Below are 25,939 nucleotides of genomic sequence, written 5' to 3'. Positions count from 1 at the left end.
TGTATATGTACACAGAGAGAGGTAGTTACTTCCAGCTTTCAGAAACATTGCTCTGGTTCTGGTCTGGAAGTCCTTGAAAGACAAAAAGAGAGAGCAAACAAGTGTGTGCTTTACCAGGGGTGACTCAAAAAGTTAAATAGCTGCACACTGGCCTTGTTTTCCAGGATACAAAGGGAAGATTGACAGCCCATGCTGACACTGGGAACATCTGGAAGTTGCCAGTAAATTCCTGCAGAGTACACCTTGCTCCATTAAACTCAGTTCGCTGAGGATAACGACAGCTAACAAACTGGGGATTAAATGCATCCTTTTACTTTGGGACAATAACTCATGAATATGTGGGGACTGAGAAGCTTGTTTTTTAAACATTTATTACAGACTATTTCTGCCTGGACAGGAGCAGGTGAGAAATTCTGAGCAAAGCAGGGAAGAGTAGGAATTTTTCCCAGTGTCTGCAATGGCGTTGTGCTTGAGACTGTAGAGCTCAGTTGCCTGCTGCCTTTCCATGGAGCAGATCTTCACATGCTGGACAGACAGTGGGAAAGCTGCTCTTGACTGCTTCATGAGCGGCCTTTCTTTTCCTGCATAAATTTTTCTTTTCCACTACTTGAAATTTCCTCTTTTTTGCTACCTCTTTGTTCCTTGCTATGAATAAATAAATCAATATGTTGCTTGGAGCCTAAATATCAGCTGATTTGATGAAGACAGGTTATATATATCTATATCTATATCTATATCTTGTCAATACTTACTTTAATGCCACAGGAAGAAAGGTGGGAGACTGTGCAGCCCCATGCAGGTAAGTGAGCTGCTTCGATGGCCAGATGCATAGACAGCTTTTGAACAGGTATGGTTGGAAAGTGGCTTGCTTTCTAGGAAACATTGCTACTTTACTGAACCCTGCCACACTACATTCATCTTGAGGGCTAGGGCACATATAGGCAGTATCACAAGCCTTTAACTATTGCAGAGCCCATATATAGTTTTTACACATAAGCAAAAAGTCATCTTCTTTTAATTAGCTGCATCTGTCAGGACCTGAGGTGAAGGATCTGTTTTTTTCTCTGTTACAACCAGTTCTTGCTGGAGAAATATAGGAACCTGTGCCCCTTTCCTGCCAGTTAGGGAATTTTCCATTTACTTCTAAAATAGATGCTGGCAATTTTAGGGTTACAGAACAGTCTCATTTATAAGCCTATTTGCTGATCCATCACTGACATTGTCAAGTTAACTCTTTTGTGGCTGTGCCTATAAGAGCAGGGGGTGCTCAGGTGTGAGTGTGACAAGGAGATGCGAATGGACACAGAGGGTTGCAATGCGAGGCTGATGCCAGAGGAGCCCCACAGCCTGGTCCCAGGGACTGCCACCTCCAGCAGCAGCTAACAGATTACAAGAGACACAGGCAAATCTTTGGGGAAGTGCTGCACTGCTTGTTTGCCACTGAAGCAGCTCTTCAAGCCACACTTAACTCTCTTTTATCTTCTGGGAATTGCCTCATTTCCTAGTTTGGGGGGAAAGAAGTTTTTTTCTCCTATGACTTATCCAAAGAAGCAAAAGGTTCTCCTCTTCCTGCTTCCCAGATGGGACAGCTGAGCTGACCACATGCCTTGACTGATACCCACTCACAATTGTCTCATGGATGAGCTGGAGAGTGACTAGAAAATAGAAGGATAACCCAGGACATTCTTAGCTGGAGGAATGACTGTTTTTTGCTTCATATATATATTTTATGATGGCTCTTCTAATCTTCTGCCCTTGGAGCCTATTTCCAGAGCAAGAGGAAACACACACTCAGCTCTGCCACAGATTTCCATCTTGCACACATGGAGTCAAGGAGGAGTAACTATTCCTTCAAGGCAATGTGTGTGCTGCTATTCCATATATCATCAGCACTTTCTCATTTCATAAGACCCTCCTTCCACCTGTTCAGACCTGCATTCTCTCTCTTAGGCAAATCATTCCTGAATCATTCGGTGGTCTTGCAGAGCTGAGAGTAAAATTGCAGAGCTGTTACTTGAGAGTAGGGTAGGGTTTTGCAAATCTGCTTATCCTGAGGAAGCATAAATGAACTTGTAGAGACTTTGATACAGAAAGGCAGTCATTTCTCTGTGGATCAGGTTTGGAGAGAATGGAAGGGTACCTCAGCTTTAAGACGGTAGGCTTTTTTTGGAGGTAGCCACTCTGGAGGAATACTGTATCTTCTCACCTTGAAGGAAAATCTGGTACCTCCTGTTCTGTTTTTCATATCCTCATGAACCTCCTATTGACATCAGGATATAACAGCCTACAGAGAGACTGATTAAGTGTTTAGAAAAATGAAAACCATAAGTCTAGACTGCAAACTCTTGGATCTGGAAATCAAATGCATGCATGGATGACTCATTCTTATTTTCCTGAAAGAAAACTGTATGCCTCCCTTTAACTAAGTTTTATGAGTAAAACCCTTCTTACTGTGTGTTCAGCACAGACTACTTGAAAGATCTTGAAATGTGTCATGTATTGGCAATGTATCCTGAGCAAAAAAATATGCACAAATTCATAACCACCATCCTCTCAAACTATTTCTAGCCAAACCTCTTTCAGAAATCAACGAAAAACCTTGACATTGCAAATAAAATAGAAATATCTTTCTTTAGCCCTCTCTTTTTGGCTTAGCTTAAAATCAGTGAGTTTTAGGTGTTTATGCTGTATGAGACTTAGGATAGGCTATGGGAAAAGCTATAGAATGGCTTACACCTCAAACCAACAACCAAAACAATTTTTTTACTTATGAAAGAATCTCTGGACAATTTTTCAAATACACAAGGCCCTTTTTTTTTTTTTTTGCAATCACTCAAACCTGGGTTTTATGTGTTAGACTGTTTGGACAGCAAGGGGAATATTTCATTATGTTCCTTTTCAAGAACCATAAATTGCATAACCTGTCTGCCAAGTATAAGATGCAAGTATTGTGAATTTATTGTCCATTTTCTGGCTCTGGCACAGATCTTCACGTGAGCATGGGAAAGTCCCTTCATATTGTGCCTCTCTTCATCTCCATCATATGTCTGTACAACCCATTTGGATAGCAAAATTTCTAAGGCAGTGTCTCTTACTTACAAAGTGTGTCTGCTCCAGCTACCCAGTGTCAGCTAAAGTTTAACTGATGTAACACAAATTATGTAAACAAATCATATATCACAATAATATATCACAAAAATGTAAGTATTATATAAGCATTCATTTAACTATTATTTCATTCCTCAAGTACACTTCAAACAATCTCATAGCTTGGTCTGTAGGTATGGATTTTTCACCAATGATAAAAACATTAACTTGGGGGTATATATTTATAAGCAATTTACCCCCAACATTATGGAAAGCTACTTTCTTGCTATAGGTTTCCAGCCTTTCTTGCCTCCCATGCTGACTTTTGCTGTTCTGGCATACATCTTCCCCTGCTCGCAATGCCTTTTTCACAGTCAGTCACAGCTTGATTCTACTGCAGACTTCTTGGTTGTCAGTCAAATTATACCATAGCATATGGCCTAGTTTTTTTTTTTTTTCCTGTGGAAGATGTGGGTAATAATACTACTTTGGCTCCTGACATTGATGCTTGTTCCATTATGTTGGTAAGATAATGGGATGATGTACAGACTCTGTTAAGTCAGAAATTGTCATTGGTAACATATTCATAGGAAATGCCTCAAATAACATAATCCAGTATTAGGGAAGCCTTTGACTACCAGAACAGAGGCCATGATTTAGGCTCTAAATTGAATAAAGAGGGAGGACAAAGTGCAGATCGTTACACTATTGATCTGCATATGATGATCTCTATTGCTGAGCAAAAGATTGGTGCGTATTGTGCTGGTCAGAGTTCATGAAACTCAAGTTCCAGTAGTCAAAGCTGTAGGAAGTAATGTCCGTCTGACAGTTGTCAGGCGTAGGTCTAACTGGCTGGTCCAAGACGTTCTGGTTAATTGAAGACAGAAATGTACGAATTTTGCTATAATAGGCATATGGGCATCCAAAACCAACAAGAAGTCAAAAAACTCAAGAACGAGACATAGTTTAACAATTTAAAAATGTATGCCTTTGAAAGAGGAGGAAAATTCTTAAACATGCTTTCCTCTTCGCAGAAGTGACTGCTCTGTTTTGTCTGGATTCACCCTAAAAAGATTATTTTTCAACTTGATATTGCTTTCAGCAGGAGGCTGGAAAGGCAGCACTGATCTCCATGGGATGCAGAGGAGACGTGGAACTGAAAACCACTGTATGCTTCAGGTGTTCTCACATGGGTTGTCTCATAGCATCCCCCTGTTTCTAAGTTGGATTTGGGGCTTTACATGGTTCCTGAAAGTGGAATCAAAATAGTGAAAGTTCAGTCAAAAATAGAAAGGTATGGGAACAGACATGGCATCACAATCTGGCAGCAGTTTTCAGGTAATGGCCTGTAATAGAGCAGTCACGCCTGCCTGCTCCACCGTCTGTAAGTACTGCAGGTAATTGCATGGTCCTCCTGCTCTGTTGAGCAGATTGGCACAAAACAGGTCCTTCTGCTGCTGTGACCACTATTTGCAGGGGCAGATTAGAGGTTTGGAGGTATGCCTCCAAGCTACTAAAGTTGATTTCTGGCCCTCTCTGCTCCTTGGGCAGAGGAGTGTTCCTTAAGGCACACATGGACAGAGATCTGGAGGTAGAAGAGCTTCCCCAGAACAACCTTCAAAATGTCTCAGAGGAAGAACTTGAGCCACCTCAGAGCATTTTCTGTTCATTTCTACATGCTTTTGGGGAGGGCAATGTGTATCATTAGCAGTATCAAATGGGCATTTTCCCTCCTCAGCAGGCAGGAAAAGATCAAATGTTATGTCTGTACTATACTCTAGATACAGAGGGACCCATCGGGTAGCCCTTCAAAGGTGTCTGAGGGAAGGTTCCTAGACATCTTGCAAAAAGCTAAAAAGATTCTTGGTCATAATGCCAATATAATTCCTTGTTATGACCAGATTTTGTCTTATGCTGTTGTTGTTCTGGATCCCCTTTCTTTGATTGATCTTGGACAAGTGATCAGGAAGTGACAACTGTTCTTCTTTTGGATTGATGCTAACATTGTCTTCCAGAATATGCAGTTTATTACTATTTGTATATTCTTCTATCAGATTGAGGCTACGGTTGGAAATTAAAAATCATTTTCCTGCTTTGAATTATCACTGCATCCTCAGCTTTGAGAAGATTCTCTCCTTTTCATGTTTAGATCTGGTATTGCATTTTCTACTTTATTCATTCTTAAAAGATCAGAAGCCCCTTTTTTTTCCTCTCCTTTCTTATTTACTTAGAAAACACAGTAATTATCCAGTTACATTTGATTGGTTGAAGGTTATGGACATTATTATGGACATTATAGCCGGAGGTTTATCTGTCTGTCAGAATAACTCTCTGGAGAGATCACAATTTGATAACCATACCGGTCAACCAATGTGACCTACAACAGGACCACCTATGGTGGACCTTATGAGTCAGATCTTATCCTTGGCTTTTTGGGCATGACTTTATATGCTATGGCACCTCAGGCACACAGTATGTAGTGTCTGTCAAGCCTTCAAGAGACTGGCAGTATGATTCAGAAAGTGTTGATATTAGAAGATATGACTCAGAGATGCCCATGTTACCTCTTCTTCTAAGGTTTCCAAGGGTGTAAACAGGGGAGGACTGGAATGACCAGACAATCAATTAATAGAACACTGAAAAGGTCAGAATATTGTAATATGCAGTGTTGCACTGAATATATGAGATATTAAAATTCAGATGCTTCATTCCTGTGAAAATAATTGCAGTGGCACAAATACGAAAGTACAGACTTCCACCCTGGTGGCAATTACACAAACAAATGCATCTATTCCAATTACATTCTGAGGGACAGATTCTCATGTGATCACAGAATCACAGAATGGTTGAGTTGGAAGCGACCTCTGGAGATCATCTAGTCCAACCCCCCTGCTCAAGCAGGGTCACCTAGAGCACGTTGCACAGAAGTTTTTCCTCATGTTCAGATGGAACTTTCTGTGTTTCAGTTTGTGCCCATTGCCTTTGCTGGGCACCACTGAGAAGAGTCTGGTCCCATCCTCTTGACACCCTCCCTGAAGATACTTGTACACATTGATAAGATCTCCTCCCAGCCTTCTCTTCTCCAGGCTAAACAGGCCAAGCTCTCTCAGCCTTTCCTCATAGGAGAGATGCTCCAGTCCCCTAATCATCTTTGTAGCCCTTCGCTGGACTTGCTCCAGTAGTGCCACATCCCTCTTGTACTGGGGAGCCCAGAACTGGACGCAGTACTCCAGATGTGGCCTCACCAGGGCTGAGTAGAGGGGCAGAATCACCTCCCTCGACCTGCTGGCAACACTCTTCCTGATGCAGCCCAGGATACCATTGGCCTTCTTGGCCACAAGGGCACATTGCTACCTCATGGTTAACATGTGATGCTCTTTGGAGGCTGTATTAAGCTGTTTAGCTGTTCAGCTTGAGCACAAGAACTCAACCTGGTAACAGTTTGGGCTGGAGATCCTTCCTTCCTTTCTTCCTTCTTTCCTTCCTTCCTTTTTTCCTTCCTTCATTCTCACAAATGATATGATGATGATGAAACATTACCGGTCAGATTAGCCTCTGTTAACCTATTATTTTCAGGAGGTGATGTGACAATGTCATGAGACTCTGTTAGCATCTTTTTCCATCCTCTCTTCTTTTTCTCCTTTCTGATCTTCAGTTTGTGCTTCCACCTTCCATCAGTTTTTCTGGGGTGAGGAATTCTGCCACCATTGGCTTTATTTTGACTAATTCTTCCTCTTTACTTTGGTATACAGATGCCCCAGAAAGTTAGATAGGAGCCATTTTGATATAAAACGACTGGGCTTCTCAAAATTATGCCTATCAGATTTTAAAATAATGGACTCTATGCTCCTAAATCACACAGAAGCTTTTGTGAAAAAGCCTTTCCTCACAGGTCATGACTTCTAAATCTCTGGTCATTGTTGTATCTCTTAGTAATGCTATGTGCTCTGCATTGTTTCTGAAATCAGTTTCTAAATCTGGACCCAGTGGTACAGCCAAGGATACAGCAGTAACACGTGGAGCAGAAAGATTATTTCACGCATCTTACAGAAAATACTCTTGTCTGTATACCTCTATCAGTGTTCACTCATACTAAGCACTTAAAACCACAATCCCCTATATGCAGCAAAAGGAAGTAAAACCATGTCCACGTCTCCCCAAGATACTCTCTGATATCCATGAAAGACTGGTGAATTTTACAGAAACATATTTATGTCTTCCAGGCAGATCCAGTTATAAGAAAAAAAATCTGTTTGCATATGAAAACTCTGTTGTCAGTAAGAAAGCTACAGATGCTCTTTTCTAATGTATACAAGCTTTTATTTAAGCATTGCAAAATCACTCTTCAGGGTATTCTTGCTCTCTGTTACGAGAACCTAACTTTTATAATGCCTTCTGATTGCTATATTTGTGGTATGTGTTTTGCAGTGTTACTTAACCTTAAATAATTTCATTTTCCCTCTGTTTTAAAAGTTTTTTTTTTTTTGTAATTGGAGGCAAGGTAAACTAGAGAGTATTTTCTGTGCCATCTGAGTTTGAAAGTAACAGCATGAAGTCAGAGAGGGTTATTCAGCAGCCAATTTGTATCCCCAGTTGGGTATCCCTTCAGTTGACTATAGCTGGTATAAAATATACAGGGTCTGGGGCTGATGGAAGCAGCAAAAATCAAAAAAGTGAATTTTCTAGAAATACTAAAACTATAAAAAGATTTGAGCATGCTATTAAATAAGCTGTATATTTGACTTAGGGGACTGGAGAGCTTTTCCCTTCTTCAGAATCAGGTTGCAATTGCTGATACAAGTGGAAATGCATGTTTCACCCATTTTTTCTTACAAAAAGCCTGTTTTTAGACACTCCTAATATTGCCCATTTCTGACCATCTGGGTTGCTGTTTTACAGCCACAATGTAATAAAAACAAAATTGCTGAAAATTTAAGCTATATGTGAAAATGAGACTACAGAAAACAATGCTACTTTACCCATATTAAAATTTGTTCTGCTCTTTTCTTTGAATAAGTCTAGCTTTGGAGCAGGTATTTGAAAACTAGTAGCAAAGTAATCCTTGCATCAGAGATACGGCTTTCACCATTTCATAGAAACCTGTCCAGTTTTGGTCATCTTATAAGCCCTTCAAAAATTCCAGGTCACAGCTGCTCAATAGACTGTCTTTGATGTTAACAGATTAAAGAGTCAGGGCACTAAAGGCTCTGTCTTCACTGAGAAAACCCTCCCAAATTTGTTCAAGCTCATAGACTCTGAAAGAAATCACATTTGCACAGATGCTTTAGGGATGTCTAGGTTTTAGCAGCTCTACTTTCTGAAGGCTCAGTATTCACAGAGCGCTCCTGAGCACCTCACACTTCCATGGGCTGACAGCCAGGCTGTGCCAGCCCTACAGGGGACCAGGACATGATCCCCTTCCACAGGGCTCCAAGTGCACGGTTGCCTTTCGCTGGAACTGTGGCTCCACTCCAACGTGATGCCAATGTTGGAAATCAAGGAGGAAGCCTTTCTCTCTTGTGTTCTTAGTAATTCCCTTGCTGCCAGTTATCCCCACGTTTCCTGTCCTGAAGAGAAATAAATCCGTATTTATGAAATCTTGCTGCCTACAGCAATGAGGGCCATAGAAATGAGTAATTTTGCCTGCATAGTAAGATATATGCAGTATAAGACTGTATTGTGAGCAATTAGGATAAAACATTATTGAAAAGATACTCATTAAGTGAGCATTATCCAATAAGTACCCCAAATCTAATGATTCATTTAAGAGTGTGCCTGGGTATGCAGGGCCAAATTAAAATGGTCAGGCAACTTTAATTGTGCCATTTCCTAATTTTGGAGTGCTTGACTTTGTACTGTTCTTTTAACATGTGTGTACGTATGAGTGTAATTACATGTAGACAGAGGATCAATTTGACCAAGAGATTCCCAGAATACAGAAGCTATATCAGCATGCTAATAAAAATCTGGAGACTGATTATTTTTTTCAATGGGAAACACAATTTCTCTACCTCCCCTCCACACCACCCATACAGCAGTCATGTGAGTTTGTCCATACCCGGGGTCACAGCAAGACTGCAACTCATTTACCAGGTCATATCTTCTCTTGTGAGGTGATGTCCCCTGTCACACAACCCAACACTGGCAGCCAGTTTCTCCAAAGAGGGGATGCTTATGCCACAGGTTTGTATGTATCCTTGTAAACAAATAATAATATGGTCATACTAGTGAAAGGTGATTCCAAAATGAGGCTGAAGAATGGACAGTGTTTCCCTTTGGGAAATACAGCCAAAAAATCAGTGACATTTGTAACAACAGCAGTGTTTCAGCTAACTTTGTAACAGGCCCCCCTTACTCATTTATGATAAAGTGCAGAAAAATTTCCTTCCAAAAGAGGCAGTGATGCTGAAAGGAGGCAGCTGTCAAAGCCTGGAAAGCGGACAGTGCTTACCAAATAGCTGCACTTAAATGAAAGAGGGGTAAGACAATCCAAACAGCAAACAGATGATCTAAAATGGCTTATCAAGCAACCCCCTAGTCTTTATTTTCCTGAGGGAGACAGGAACTTGCTACTCTTGATAAAGAGACCTAAATTTTTTAAAAGTATTTGTTTTTTTCCTTGTAGTGTGTTCAGTGTGTCACTTCTGAGCATATTGTGCTGCCCATGGTTTTGCAGTGTACATAGAACATCACTCATGGGGCAAGAGGCTATTCTCAGCTCAGTATTTCTCCTCCTGCTGTGGACATATTCACACAGGAAGCCCCCAAGGACTGTAGTTCGGAGCCTGGACTAGTGATTTTAGAGTGCAGTTGCCTGCTGCACCCTGGTAGCTATCTGGCAGCTCCCATCAACGTCAGCCCTGGCCCCAACGAGTGAAGGACCAGGGCATCATGCTGCTACTCCAGCACGTTGCTCTCCATGGCCAGTGGTCCCTGCCAGGGAGAGAAACTGGAAAAGGAGAGGGAGCCTCTCGGCTGATGGTGAGAGGAGAGAGAGTGCTGTGACTGTGCCTGAGAAAAGGTGGTTGGGCAGGAAATGGGTACAGGTGTTCGGGGTTTAAGAACAGCCACAGCAGGCATCTTGGGGAATTTAAAATTAAAGAAGAAAGGTGCCTGTGGACTTCTGGTATTTGCAGACATAGGATGGGAGTTTTGTAAGTTGCAGTTGCTTGTCCCATTCTGTCTCTTTGTAGAGTTAAACCACAAAGCACCCAAAAGTTCACTATCTACATGTGAAATTCCTAAGTAATAATAATCTTCATTTAAATTCTTTTTCAGATATTAAGGATTCAGATATAGATTTTCCATTTGGACATGTGAACACATGATATGTGTCATATCTGGTTACAGTACTTTCCACGGTGAGTAAGAAAGGTGTTTGCATTTTATTTTATACCATTGAGTACACAGAATATACAGCGGGCTGAGTTAACATATTGAGAGAAACATTAGCGATTGGAATTTTCAAGCTTTTAACATTTCAGTAACAGTAAACTTTTAATACAACATACTTTTTGGATGAAGAAGCACACTCTTTTGCTATTAGTTGACTCAAGAGTCTTGTAAACAGGGTTTTGTCTGAGATGGGGATTTAGCACACAAAAGGTGCTAATGTATTTGAATGGCAATGTTGTATAATTCTTTATGGCTGGTAGGAGACTCCTTTAGTCTTTGTGGCAAGGTCACATGTCATATGGTGATGTCATTTTGAAAGGACTGAAAGTACATGGTCCACAGGGATAATATATTAGTTTCCCTTTGTAGGCTTTTCCTTGTTTTGTCATTCCACTTACACGAGCGTATGTTAGCTAAGATAATTGATCTCATTTAAATACACAAGCCAAGATACAGCAATTTCAAATTGATGTACCACTGCAGTTATCCTAAATATCACTGAAATAAATTTACATTTAACCTCATCCTTTCCATTAAACATCCTTGTTTATATCTCATGAAGGAAAAATTACAATATAACTAATATTTTTCTTTTCAAAATTTTACAGATTAATTCACAGACACCTTGAGAATACTTACAATAAAACTTTGCATATACTTTGTTAAAGAAGGAACCACAAAGTACAGTATGTTAGAGGTATAACTATGCAGTTTATTCTAAAAGTGTCTTAATATTGCCTCTTTTATTTTTCTACTATGCTTCATTAGTCACATGCTGGACATTTGCAATAAATGGAAAAACAGAGAATTAATTAGATATTTTCTCTGCAAAACTGTGAAAGCCATTGCAGAAAACTCTTGCTAATAAGTAAACTGTCTCCAGATACTTTCTCTGATCTGGAATATTGCTTTCTGGAGGGCTTCAAATGGTTACTCTTGTACCATCTCCTAGGGAAAGGCTCCTAGAACTGCTTGAGGCATAAAACAAAGTGTTGAGCCTAAGAAACAGTAAAATATGCTGTCCAGGAGAAAAGTATATTTGCAAAACTTTTTTTAAAAACAACAATTACAGATTAGTAGTGGACAAAAAGGAGATGGGAGAATTGTGTGTGCTGCCATCTGTTTTGATACAGAGGATCAGTGCACTGCACTGACAAGTGTGCTAAACAGATGCAGCTAGACCACTAAGTCTGATCTTTGTACTGGCATAATGAAATTACTCCACACCATGGCAAAAAATGTTACTCTAACAAAACTGCAATTCTGTCAATACAAACTGCATCTATATTAGAGTCCTCTGCTAGCACATCTCTACCGGATAAAAGTTACACCTCTAACCCAATTAACCTTTCAGGAAGAAGTCTCATAGCATAGACACTACCTGGATAACTCACTGTTCTGTGCCTTTGACATACTTAAAGAAATAACCTTTGAGTTATCCAAAGTGTGTGGATCGTCTTTTCTAAAAGACCTGGAATCTCCTCTCACAGATCTATTGCTTTGTTATTAAAATTTAAAGATAGTCAGCTTCTCTCTTGTTCTGTACCTTTAAGAAAAGACGGCCTCCATTACCCCATTATGTTTTATTGTGCTTTGTAAACTATGGGCAAAATCTATTTTGTTTTATTTTGGTAGGATAACTGGTATACCGCAGGTTACAGTGATATCTGGAAAACCAGGCAGTTGGAGAATATGACCATCTTCTGCCCTTTGTTAGCCCTTTTAAACAGCCTCTGTTATTTCTTAATATTAAGCTCTTGCTAGACTGCTAGCGGTCATATTTTTTATGCCTCTTGTTTTCTTAAATGGAAATGGCTAGCTGAAATGCCAGGAATTATTTGGAATAGACAAATACTGCACAACTCAGTAGGAGGGTTCTTTCTTTTGTTTGTTTTTTTGTGTCCTGCATCGAAACATAGCTCCGTTAGCTAATTCCCCCATCTCAAACCCCATTAACAATTTAGGATCTGCTGGAAAGTACAGCTTCAATTGCAGCTACACTGACCAGCAGTGCTGAGTATCCTGTGCAAAATAAACAGCTTTGAGGCCTAGCTGGCTGTGATAGGCTGTAAGAGGAAGGATTTTCAAAGACACTCAGGTGTCATGGGGGCTACTAACTGCAAATCATCTCCCCTAAACGCATCACTAGCAATGCATTCTTTCTCCTCTAGCTCTTATGGGAAAAAAAGGAGAGAAGAAATTCACATTTTTTACTCAGTGGGAGGTATTCTGGCTTGTATGCTTGGAGAATCTTTCAGACTTATGTCTTGGGTGTTACTCATAGCTTTTTCTCTTTCTTCTCTCCCTCCCAGTCTTGCCCTCCTTTTCTTCCTAGGTGTATATAAGGCAATCACTTGAAGATTTTTTTCTCAGTTTCCCCTTCCTGGGAGTTGGAGCACATAAGGTGTCGGCTGCGACAACAGAGCAACAATGGGACTTTTGTGTGCCCTGCAGCCAGGCATTTTTCAGAGCTGGAATAACTTAGAAACCACTTTCCCCATCAGCAAAAACTTCTGGAGTATATTTACTATGGGTGAAAACTTCCCCTTTGGTAGCTGAGGCAGAAACAGCAGTGGACCTGCCACTGCAGGGGGAGGGGGGGGGGCTTGTAGTGGGAGGTGATCACACATGAGTGGGCTGAGGCAGACCAGTATGTGAGGGGGTAAAGGTGGAGAATGTGAATAGGGCAGAAGGAAGTGGTAACACCAGCTACCACACTCTGCTCATTCACTCACGCCAAAATCCACTTGTGCATCCATTCAATGCAAGCTGCATCCGTTAGTGTGGTTCTGCCTGTAGCCTGGCTTTCCATAGGGTCCAAGGTTGCACTCAAGGATGCTGGGGAGTCCTTCAGGCCAAGCTCACTTGTCAGCATTTGTGTGGTTGACAAGCACTTCAGATAAGGAAAACAGGAAGAATGCTCTGCTTCAAAACTGTTCTTTGTTTTTTGGTGTTTTTTTAACTGTAGTTAAAAATTGTAGGTGCTGGTCTTGGGGGGTTAGGAAGTTTTTAACCCCCCCCCCCCCATTTTGTATCCATTCTTTCCTTTTGTCTGTCCTCGCTGCTTATGTTACAAGCTCTTTGAGGCAGGGGCTGTCTCTTCTTATCTCTGTCCCCACACAGCGTTCATTGCCACTGAGCCCTGTTGAGGCCTTTGGATCCTGCTGTTATACATATAATAATAATTCATAACGCCTAGGGCTAGGCACAGCAAAGACTTTGTTCCCATTCCTCGTGTGCCTGCGCGGATGCCCGTATTTCGGCGCATCCGCGCCTGGCCCCTGCGGGAAACTTTTGGGTTAAAAAGGCACAGCCAGGCGGCCCTCCCCGGCGGACGGCGGGGAGGCTGCATGCAGCTGGGGCAGCGGCGCCCGCCGCGCGCGGCCCCTTTAAATTCCAGCTGTGCAGCGGGGGGCAGCACCGCTGGCGGCGCGGCGCGGGGCTAGAGGGCCGGGGCTGCCGGTGCGCGGCGGCGGCGGAGAGCAGCCCGCGGCCGCCGGCGGCGGGGGCAGCGCGGACGCTGCGCGCAGGGGAGGCAGCGCACCCCGCTGCGGCTCGCCGGCTGCCGGTGCCTCGCGGCGGCGGAGAGGATGAGGGTGGCTTCTGGCTTTTTTTTTCCCCTGCTCAAGATGATTTCCATAGTAACCTGATCGAGCGGTGCAATTTCGGAAACTGGGTGTTTTTTCTCTCTCTCTCTCTTTTTTTTCCCGCTCGCTTCCCCCCCTCCGCTCCCCGCCCCCGAGGAATGACATCTGACAGGTAAGGCGCCCGGGGCCCCGCAGGGGTATTTACCTCCGCGAGGTGCCGCACAAGTTCCCTCGGCAATAGCGGCCGGGCGCGGAGTCCTGCCCGCGGCGCTCCGCGCAGCGCGGCCGGGGGCTGCCGCGGCCGGGCCCCCGCACCGGGCGGCGGCGGGGCCGGGCGGGCGGCGCGGGGCCGGGGTGCCGCGGCGGCGGTGCGCGGCCCCCGCGGGGCCCGGCGGGGATGCAGCTGGGGGAGCGCGCCGAGCTCTTCTTACCTTCTTTGTCTGCTTGTTCCCCGATGGGGTTTTATTCTTCCCTTTGTTTCTCCCTCCTTTTCTTCTCCCCCCCCCCCCCCCCCGCGCCTTGTTTGTTGCCTCGGCCGTCTTGCCTTCCTCCTCCCTTCGGGGAGGATGCAAGCGCGCACACTTTACCTCAAAATCCGCAGCGAGTGAGGACGCCGCCACCCAGCCGGGCGCCCCCCGCGCGGCTGCTGCCCGGCGCACATTCAGCACTTCACTGCTGCCTCGCGGTTCCTGCCGCGGCGCGGCGCGCCCGGCCGTGCCCGCCCCGCCAGCCGGGGGCGCCCGACCGTGGCCGCGGCCGTGGCCGTGGGCGGCCCGCGGAGCCCCGCCGCCCCTCCCGGGCCGCGGCCGCCCTCGGCGTCGGCGCGCGGCGGGCCCCGAGGCGGCCGCCGGGTGCTGGCGCCCGGCTCGGCGCGGCCCGCAGGGCGCACGTGGCGGCGGCGCGGGGCAGGTCAGTCTGGAAGGTTCCGCGGCCGTTGGCGCGGCCGTTGGCGCAGCGGCTGCCCCGCGAGGCCGGGGGCGCGCGGCGCCGCCCCCTGCACGTCTGCTGCTGCCCCGCGCCGAGCCGCCCCGGGCTGTGCGGCCGGGCCCGGCTGCCTGGGTGAGGCGGGGAGGGCTTCTTCCCTCTCTGCGGGGTTTCCGTGGCAGCCTCTTGCTGCTTGGCTTTCTTTGCTGTCGCCACATGGTAGTTGCTGGCCAAGCAGGTCTCGGCTGAAACTTCCTGTTGCTTACCTTGATTTCATCCGTAAACGCTCTTCTAGACTGCAGCTCCGTTTCTTTCTTTTTTTTTTTTTTGGTGGTGGTGGTGTCATTTTTGTATTGGTTTGTGCCGAGCACAATGAATAGATGAGCCTGGTCAAGGCTTTTTCTTTCTGTCATAAGTGATCAATAATCATCTGGTGGTAAGAGATGATCCTATTACAGAAAAAGCCAAAGTGCACACTGAGAACAGCTGAAATACAAGGTCAGTAACTCTTATGTTATCAACATTAAATCAGCTTTGCATATTTGAGGATGACGTATTGCTTTCAAAGTAAAGGCAACTTCAAGCTTTTGATGAGCTTTCCAATATAAATAATAAGCATCAGTTAAGACAGGAAAACATCCTTGCTTTGGAGAAGATTGCCAGTCCTAAAGCATCCCCTTGCCTCTTTTAATCTTTCAGTGTAGTCAGGGTGGTCTAGGATTGCCAGGGTGTTAGGGGAGGATAGTTTTTGTAGCTAACAATACAAAGGTTGGTTTGTTCCTAGTGCCCAGCAACTGCTGCACGCTTTCCAGACACAAAAGAAAGGCGTAGTCTGTGGCCTGAAGATCGTGCATGCTAAAAAGGCAGTCAGCTGGAGGGTAACACAGATCAACAAACAGCAATGTCGCCCACTAATAACTGGCCTCAAGCTGGAAAATGTAGCAGCCCAGGAAATGAGTAATTTGTGCAGGGGTGCTCGTGTGTCAGTGAGGACTGCCGTAACCCCGCGGACAAGCCTCCGGCAGCCGCAGCATGAGGAGCCAGGGCTGTGAGAGGACGAGCCCCGGCCGGAGGGAGCACCGGAGGCAGGTGAGACAGCCTCCTCCGGCGATGGAGGCAGACACAGCGGCGGTGCAGGGGGATACAGCAGGAGGAGAGAGCAGGGCCCATCATCATCAGGGGAAGGGGTTATGCAGGGACTTGGAGCCTAGCGTTAAAAGCCTGTAGTAATGAGTTTAATCTATGAAATCTGGTTCTTGGTTTGTGTGTGCTTGCCAATTAGCTAAGCGTTCTGTAAATCAGAATGGAATTCAGATCATATCTTTGTAAATGTATTGACTCAAGCGCTGCAAGGAAAAAAAAATCTCTTTCCCCTACTGAGGGCTTTAAATATGAACAAAAACCAGGATCTTAGAACAGAGGAATCTTTTAATATACTCACTTTCCTGAGTTCACATTCTATAGCATAGACTCCCACAGTTAAAATCAAAAAAACCTATGGTAATATGACTTCAGGGGGGCAAATTCAGAACAGCTGTAGGGCATTTTCACCAGTGAACATTCCAGTTCATTTTGAGGAGGGGTCAGCATCACTCACAGTATGCATTAAAGTAAAGGAGGTGTGTAGCTGTTACCATGCAGGGAGCATGCATCCCATACAAAACACTTACAGTGGAATGAAGGGAACTGCAGCCCTCATCGTCTCCTCTGATAAACACTTTAATGTTACATGTGTGTAAAAACAAGCTGCAGCATGACCTTTAATCTTCAATATTAAAGAGTGTATTCATGGATATATGTATTAGTTTGTGTGGCATAACAGTTTTCAAATGACTGAAAGATACCGATTCAATTAAAATACTATAAGAGAAATCTGAAATTAATTTAATTTTTAGTTTGAAATAATTGTAAAAATAAGTAATTTGAGTTTTACCTTGTTTCAGCAGCTAGCAGTAATAATTCTAAGGAATAGATAGAATCTTTTATAGAGCAATTGTTTCACCCAGATTTGACTGGTGTGGACTTATAAAAAGTAGAGCGAAATCAATGCCAGATATTGCCACCAAGATCAGCATCCTGTGCAGTAATACTTACATCTCTATTTCTGAGTCTGAGAATGTTTGCTTTAGATGGCTAGCATTAAAATGGTTTATACTACAATGGATCAAAAATTCATTATGTTTGATTGGTAGTGCAGAGACCTAATGATGCAGATTTTTTTTTTTTTCTTAGAGAAGTGTTATCTACTTCACGCTAAATTTTACAGTCAAACTCTGCATTGAGATGGATCAGAAGTATATATGGTCAGGAGCTGTCTGGTTGTTGTTGGTGGTGTTTTGTTTTTTTTTTTTTTAATAAGGAATCTGATTTGCACTTATGCCTGTGCATTTTTTTGTGCTAGCCTCCTGTGATATCACCTGCACACGTTTGTAAAACATTCTGCAAGAGAGCTGTTAGAATTGCACGTACAGAACTTGTTTGTCTACATGTAGATCAGTTACTACTGCAAAGATGAGTGGATGCGCAGAAAGTTGTGTATGCAGAACTGGGTCCCATCCCAGTTTCCAAAACCTGGATCCCATCTATGTATTTTAAGATAAACTTTCATGTATAAGGTCAGAGAAGTCAGGGGTCAAAAACAGTACTGTGATTTAGATTATGTCCTGTATCCAGGTTATGATAATCAGTATAATATACTTTGCAAGGACTGTGATTGCTATTAAAATACTTAAGATTTTGTCAGTGTAAACCCAAAGCCTTTCGCAAGTGCTCGACATTTGCCTGAGAATAGTTATAGGAAATACTATGGTAAAATTTACTTGCAAAAACATTTTGTAGAAATATGTGGTGGTAATTGCTGCAAGTTTTGCTTTTAATGTGCTTTTCTGCTCTTGAAAATGACTGCATACAAATGGCAACTCTTTACTTAGTTGTTTTTCCCCCTTTCTCATCTATATTTAGAATCAGATCTATTTAATTGAGTGACGAAAGTGATGTCTTACTTCTGTTAACCCTGTGGAGTATGGTCTGGCCTCTCTCCTCACTGGGGCATCAGTAGGCCAGAATTTGGCTTTGGGGTTCCCGCTCTGAGTGTCCTCCAAGGATCACTGGGTCCTGGTGCCTTCCTCTTCCAGTCTGTCTGGGCTCGACGCTGGTGAGGTGTCACAGAAACACGGCTGTAGGGCAAAAGCATTAAAAAGTCCAGTCCTTCTGCAGAGCTTCTTGGTCCTCACTGGCTTCTCTGAGGACCGATTCATGTGGTTGTCTCCATGTAAATCGAGTGTTTTGTGAGGACTTCTGTGTTGGGTGATGAAAGCTCTAAGGACCCCTTCTATGTAACTGTATACTTCCAAATCAGGAAGGTGCGAACAAAGGTGGATTCTTCCAGGGGTTCTTGTGAAATGGAGCAAGCTGATTCTCTGACCTGATGAGCTTTAACTGTTAACTTATATGTAAGTTGAGAAGTTCAAGTCTTTCAGGATTAGACCAGTAAAATGTCATTTGCTGCAGTGATTGCTTCACAGTATTTGTATTTAAGTGGAATCTAGAGAACTCACTCAAGATCATGGCTCCTTATGGCAAATATATTCCCAACCAAGTTGCTTAAGCCAGTATTCTTATTTTAATTCAGACTGCAGTGTCCTTTTAGACTGCCTGATTCGATAAATAACAAGTAACAAACTAAAACACAAGAAGGGAATGTGAGTAAGAAAAATAAGATCATGCTGTCATGTCTGTTGATATGTTGATGACATTCCCTTCTATTATATCACAATCTAATCATCACTGGTTGGTTTACTTGCACACATTGTAGTGCAGCACTGAGTACTAACATGAAATTTAAAACAGGAATAGACCCTGTTGGAGTCTGGAGATTAGCCCACTGATGATACCTTTTATATGAAAACACTGAAAATAACTGAGTAACTAACTGAAAGCTTGTGAAGTATTTGGATTAGTAATATTGTTAGTAAAGAAAGTAAAGATTTATTCTGAATCAGATAAACATTTGCGTAAAGTAAAAAAAAAAAAACTGAAGAGCTATTAAAGATCATAAAAAAGAATGCTTGACTGAGAGCTTACAGAAATATAAGCTGTTGTTGTCTCACCAGATTTTAATGAATGTTCAGTGTCAAAACAGAAGACTTGAGACTTTTTGGTTCTTCAGAACCATTCTCATGAAGAGATAAAAGTTAATACTAGGACCTTTTGAGTGGTATAACCAGTACTGTTTTAAATAATTTGATTTTGAGGGAAAATATGTCAAATATGTTTACATGTCATGAAAAATATCTCATGTTATTTTTGTATTAGATTTATTACATATATACTTTCTTCTAAATGGAAAAATTAGATAAATGTGCTGCATCTCTCTGTGCTATTGACATTTCCATTGGCAAGATGATGGATGCTGTTTAAAAAAAAAATGGTTTGCTGAAAGTGAGGAGAATCATTGTTTTAGATTTGGGAAGAAATATCTTCAGCAAAGATGATGGGACAACTTGTAAATTATGCATTAATCAAGTTCACAGTTACAAATTTGAAATTACAGTGCAATTAGCTTTTTTTTCTTTTTTTTTAGGAAAAGTTACTGTATTGGAGGGTTCTGTTTTGTTCATATTTGGCTGTATTTCCCAATGATGTCAATTATTTCGTACAGTGAAATGTAACTTTCTCTCAAGCATAAATGTAATATGAAACTTATTTTAACCAGTAGGCTCAGTTCCACCTGTTTTTTAAATATAGGTCCATGTCTACCTCAGTTTTATATAGCATTATCAAATCAGTCAGAAAACTGATCTGGAATAACACGGCAATTTGGATAAGAATATTGAAAAGGAAATTGTGTAATAGTTGGTTATGATAAATCCTGTTTATTACAGGTGAACATGAACAGGTTTTATGGTAAATTTCTAGCTGGACTATAAAATTTTAGTCTTCGATCTTTGAACATATGTCCTAATTCATAGATATTGAGCCTTAAAAATTAGTAAAGCAGGGGGAAATACTTAAAATTGGTGATACTTACAATAACCTTGACAAGCCAGCATTGAAAAATTGGTAAAGGAGCATCCGATGAATTTTCAGAACAACCTAGCAAGATAAGGATTACAATGGTCTATTTAAGGACACTGCAAATTAATGCAGTATCACTCTTTTGGAAGAAAAAAAATCCAAATATCCTTACTGAAAGTTTTCACTTGCAACATACAAAGCTGATTCGTCATCCAAACAGCCAGAATAGTTAAAATAAGAAGTGATATATCTTATCTTGGAATATACACCAGAGACTTGCTTCAGTTATTTAAAAGTATCTCAGTATGCATAAGGCATTGAGTTACACTACAAAGTATTAGGCAGTATAAGACTCCAGTAAAATCATTTGATTCTAAAGCATTACCCGCATGTCACAGATACAAACTCATGTAATGCTTACATGTTTGGGGCATGATTTCTGTAGGATAGCTCTGAGGAAGCTGAAGAATATAATTTTGAAGAATTTATGAAGGGGTAAATTCTGCAGGTAGGAGTTGCCTCAGTAAGACTGAGTAAAATTTAATGAAAACTGAGTATGCCACATTAGTGTTAGTGCATAGTGAATTTTCAAAGTACTTGTTATGGAGAGAAAGAGGGGGACCACTTTTGAGAAGAATAAAACCATAGTAATTCACTCTTCAGCAGTAGCAAGTACTACTACTCTTCAGTAGTACTAAGGCCTTACTTCTGAGGGTCTGTGAGAAATTTGTTTTTCTTCTGTTGATAGAAAATACTTTGTTTATGTAACCATAGTTGTCCTTTCTCTTGAATATCAAAGCAGTCCTGTGGTTCTGTGTCACTGTGATGTGGAGGTAATGAAGGCAAACCTTCATAGGCTGTCACAACATTGTCATTATTTTGGCAGTGCATTGGAGATAATTTCAGCAATGAGGCAAAGAAGCTCTGAATTGATAAGCAGGTTTCAAGTTGAACAGCTGGGTAGAAATAAAAACTACGAAGTGGTCAGCTATCTGTTTAAAGCCAGACTGCCGAGATTTTCGTAATTTGCAGAATACAGTGCCCAGATCATGAACGACTTCTAAAAAAGAGCAATGTCTTCTTAGCCTTTTCCCTTCCTCCCTCCTCCCAACAACCTAATTAAAATAGTCAATAATTTCTAGTTTTAACTTCAGTCCTCTTTCACTACCATCATTGCTTTTTTGGTGCACTTTGAACATACGTATAGCTGCTTCCATGCATGCGTGTTGATGAGAGGGCAGCGGGGACTGATAGCAAGATGTCATAGCTCCAGTGATGCAAAGGATCATCCTTTGATGAATCTTTGAAATTCCCATCTGCTGCCTCTATTTGGTGTGAGGTGTTCCTGTTTCTTCTTATCTGAGAAGGTACTGCAGATGTGTTACACAGGACATGGTGTACTGTGTACAGTTTTTTTGTACTGTTTTTTTTTCTCCCCTCTTTCTTGCTTTTGTCCAGCCAAATGCCATCTTTCCTAAAATGAGAGAAGTTCTTTGGAAAAGAGGAAGGATAGGCAGCAAAAAAGGCAGAAACTAATACCTTGTCAGCAGATGTGAACACAGTTGAAGCGAGACTGATTAAATAAGCTCTCCTGACTTTTGAACATTAAAATGTTCCTCTGAATTTTTGAAAATTTATTTATATTTCAGCAGCACTGAGGGAAGGACACTTTAATAGGATTACTGGAACATTTGAAGACCAAACAGTTTCACTTAGAGATTTTCTGTTTAGAAGACGGTGAGATAGGGCAGGAAAAAATTTTTTTCTGGATAAAATTTTCATTTTGTCATTCAGAGGCCAAACTTTTGGTTTCACTGTCAAGAGCTAAGGACTGATAGTGCATTTCACTGGTATATATGTATGGACACTGCTTCCACGTGAGTAATCTTACCTTCCTCACAACATACCTGCCATTAGGGATAGTCGACAGAGCTCTTGATCACCTTTCCTTGTGTTACATGGCTTATCTCCAGCCTAACCTCTGTCTTAGTGTAGTGAGGAGTCAAGGAAGAGCCATGGTCTACCACACAAATCGCTACAACTGTGAGAACTTTTCTTCCAGTTCTCCTTTTTGGTGCATTCTGGCTTGAAAATCCATTTGGATGAGCTATTTAGTCAGTAGTTAAAAGGAGTTCAATGAAAGGACTTAACTTACTATATGAAATCACTTAACTTACTATAGGCAGAGTACAAGAAATGCATGTGCTCTTCAATTCATGTGATTTTCTATCACATTTTATTAATGAACAGACTAAGGCAAAATGACAGTCTGCGTCATTGTCACTCTTGGATTAGATTTTGCTGGTAAATGATGAAGTGTTACAGAAGTCTTGAATGTGAAATTGCTGCTAAAAAAGATGCACTGTTAGTTTAGATATCTACGAACTGATGACATTTAAGTTTACATTTTTCCGTGTGCAGTTGAAATGATGCTTGTGCCCTTGTGGTCACTTTAATGTTTCTCTGTAACTGCTCATTTTCAGCAGAAGTCAGTTTTAAAATACTGATTTTAACACTGAGTCAATTTTGACTAAAGCTCTGTAATTTGTTTATAAAAGGTGTGTAACATGATGAACCAAACATAAATTTTCTATATTTACAGTATGTTGGCTGTAGGATAAGTGATCTCATCCATAGATGAATCAATTAAGTATTCTTACTATTTACTAACCCATTCTCTTGCTATTTATTTTGTATACTTTGATAGTATATATTTGATTTATATTTTCATTTGATTTATATTTTCATTTTGGGGGGATCTACAAATACCTCTTTTGTAAGAGATCTTTGTGGATACATACTGTTGCATATCTTTTCCTTGCACAGCATATTGCAAATAGTTTACATTATTATGTGTAGAAAAAGAAGTTCTTTAAGTGACCCTGTGGGTGCCAAGTAACTAATACGGGGACTTTTGGCTGAGTACCTGGGTAAATACTTTGAGTCTCTGTAGACATTTTGGGCATTTCTTTAGTTTACTTCCCCCCCCCCCCTTTTTTGTTTTGCTTCCTGTCTTAGAAAGGTAGGGTACTGTACTAGATAAAACATTGGCTACCTGATGGCTTAAATATTGAATAGCAAAATAGTTAACAGCTTTTGAATTTGTATTTTGCCATTCTTTTTCAGAGTCAATGACCCATCGAGATAAGGGAAACTGCTGAATTATTACTATCTATCTGTTGCCAGACGGAAGAAGACAGCACTATGCTGATTCAGGTTTTACAGGCTGTTTTCACAACTAGAAGGATTAAATCCTAGTGATTCTATCAGGCCTACTTTTCTTCTGGTTGGTCTACTGAGTTTATCACTGTGGGATGTCATTTGTTTTAAAGAAAGAAATCTGAAGAAGCCTTTGGAAATAAAAAAAAAAAATAGTGATCTTGAATCCTTGGATTCAGCTGTGCATGTTAAATTTCCTAATAGTTTTGATTTTAGTCACTCTTGAACTGACCATTGGTAACCTCAGGAGAGAATTTATTCAGGCATTTCTTCAGAAGACTGTGTTTATGGTCAGAGTCACAGTAGGTTACAATAAGCAAAAGACAGACTTCAGGCTCTCCTTGCCTGCAGTGTAAGCCAGCTTTATGAGGTCAATGGAAGCCTAAGTTCATTAAGGTATTTTTGCTGTTATGTGCTGCAGGTACCCACTGCTCAAAAGGTCTTCTGCAAGAAAGGGTGGACGATGGAAAGAGCTGTCTAGAGTCTCAGTGCAGGCTGATATTCAGAGTCAGAATGACTTTGCAGTACTCCTGCTGGATAGTTTTTCGTTGTTATAATTTAATTTGATTCTTCTTCTCCTTAAGCAAGGTACCTAAGTGGTTTGGTGATGAGGAATAAAGTGCAGTGACTGCACTGTTACAGCCTCTCATACATAGTCTCTTTATTCTTGAATGACCGGAGTCTTTCTGGTATTGTGTGCTCTATAACAGAATATGCATCATTCACATATCCATAGAAGTATCAACATAATTAGTCCCATATACATTCCTTGAACTATGTCATATTTCATAATGTTAAAGCCAACAGATTAAATACAGGGATGAGAAAAGGAAATATTTGGTCCCATATCCTAAATCTTGAAACATTTTCTTTTTCTGTTTGTTATCAGGATTATGCATAGCCCTTAAATCTGAAACTTGTGAATTACAAGGTAAAATCAGCAGCACTAAGTTATTAAGGCTCTCTGCAAGTGTGTGCTACCATCAGTGACATGATTAAAGATCAGATTTAGACCTGGTGTGGGCCCATGAAATTTCCAAGTGTAAAAACTGATAAGCAGTTTTTAAAACATTGCTTCTAATATAGCTGTAAGCTGTTGTTGCCAGTCTGCATAAGTACTGTTCCTCCCTAACTTGCCTAGCCTCTACTCATGCCGGTGAAAACTTTTCTTCAGTGCAGTACCTTTATGGCACATAATTCAGTGATGTTAAAAATGGGATGCTTCATTCCCTTCCTTCTCACATTGCATTTCTTTTTATTAAATAATTAATAAATTTAATAATAAATTTCAGGTTCAGAAGTAGCAAGGGAGTTGAGTTCATAGCCTGCATAGAGCTGAGATTTACCTGCAGATTACTTCCATTCCCATTGCATGCTACTTCCATTTTCAAACCGTGGCTGTTTCTAGTAATATCATGTTACTGTTTCATGCAGAGATTTTGAGGCACTGAGTTTCAACCATCTTCATTTTATGATGATCAGTCAGTGTGTGTAAGTGAAGTCCTGATTTATTTCAGCCATTAGGTGGCAAAGATTCTCAAGTTATTTGCACTTCAAGTAATATGTTATCCCAGAAGCAGACCAATTTTCTGATGCTCCAGCTTGTTCAGTGGGACCTTCACATGGCGAGAGCCACAAGACTTGTGCCTCATTCCTTGCAGAGCAAATGGGGCAAGTTGGGGTGAATGCTGGTAGTTCTCAAGAGATGACAGTGGCTTCCACAGGTGCAACAGACAGGATTGGTGCTAGGCTGATATGATAACGATGGCCTCAGCATCATCTGCCAGCTCAGTTCCTTTCCCTTGCAGGATTTGAACTCTCCAGCAGTTTCTGTGTAGTCACAGTGTGAAGCTACACTTGACGTAATGCCAAATGAAGCTTGGTATTAGGCCTGCAGGTTACTCATTTCTGTTTCATTGTTGCACTTACACACAGGATTTTCAATATATGTCACAAACTACTGCATAGGTCAAAGGTAGCCTGATACTAAAGCAGTTATTTAAAATGGATATGCACTACTTCTGAATTTAGTACTGAGAGATCCTCAAATTAATTTTCTGAACATGTGTATGCTTTGATGTATTTCTGTAGGACTTTTTAAGAGAAAGAAACACAACAGAAACAAAAAAATGGATTTTTTGGAAGCAATGAGTAATGGCAAGGTAAAACAGGGCCTGAGATTATTCATTTCCACACTTTTATAACTCACTTCCACAAATTGCTGTATGGCTTGGGATTTGATTTTCAAGTATATGAATGCCCCTGCCTAGCTGCACATATATGTAGTGCTTTCCTAGCTCTGCCGGCACTATTCTGAGGAGCAGAGAGTAGACATTTACAGTATTGTACTGCTTGAGGCTTGGTCCTCCTTCTACCCAGCCCTGCCATCCTTCTCAGTCAGGGCTCCTGTGAGATAATGCAGCCAGTAAGTGTTCAGTGACCTGCACCACTGCTCTCCTCTTTGGGGGCCTGAAATAGATTTTCCCCGTCTCTGATGTGAAAATCTGGTATGTGCCCCACGATCCATTGTCTGAAGTGGGCGGGAGAACAAATAGCAGATATCGAGGCACTGGAGTTCAGGGGACCAGAAATCTCTTTGGAGAGTACCTGAACAAGCTGTTTTCTTCCCATGTGTTATAAAACCAACCTCGGACACCTCTAAAGACTTCTAGATTTGGCTACCGTAATCATGGGCATTACTGGACTAAGAC

This window comes from Apteryx mantelli, chromosome 1 (assembly GCF_036417845.1).
Source record: "Apteryx mantelli isolate bAptMan1 chromosome 1, bAptMan1.hap1, whole genome shotgun sequence".
NCBI classification, from domain to species: Eukaryota; Metazoa; Chordata; class Aves; order Apterygiformes; family Apterygidae; genus Apteryx; species Apteryx mantelli.
This window is presented reverse-complemented; position numbering follows the sequence as displayed.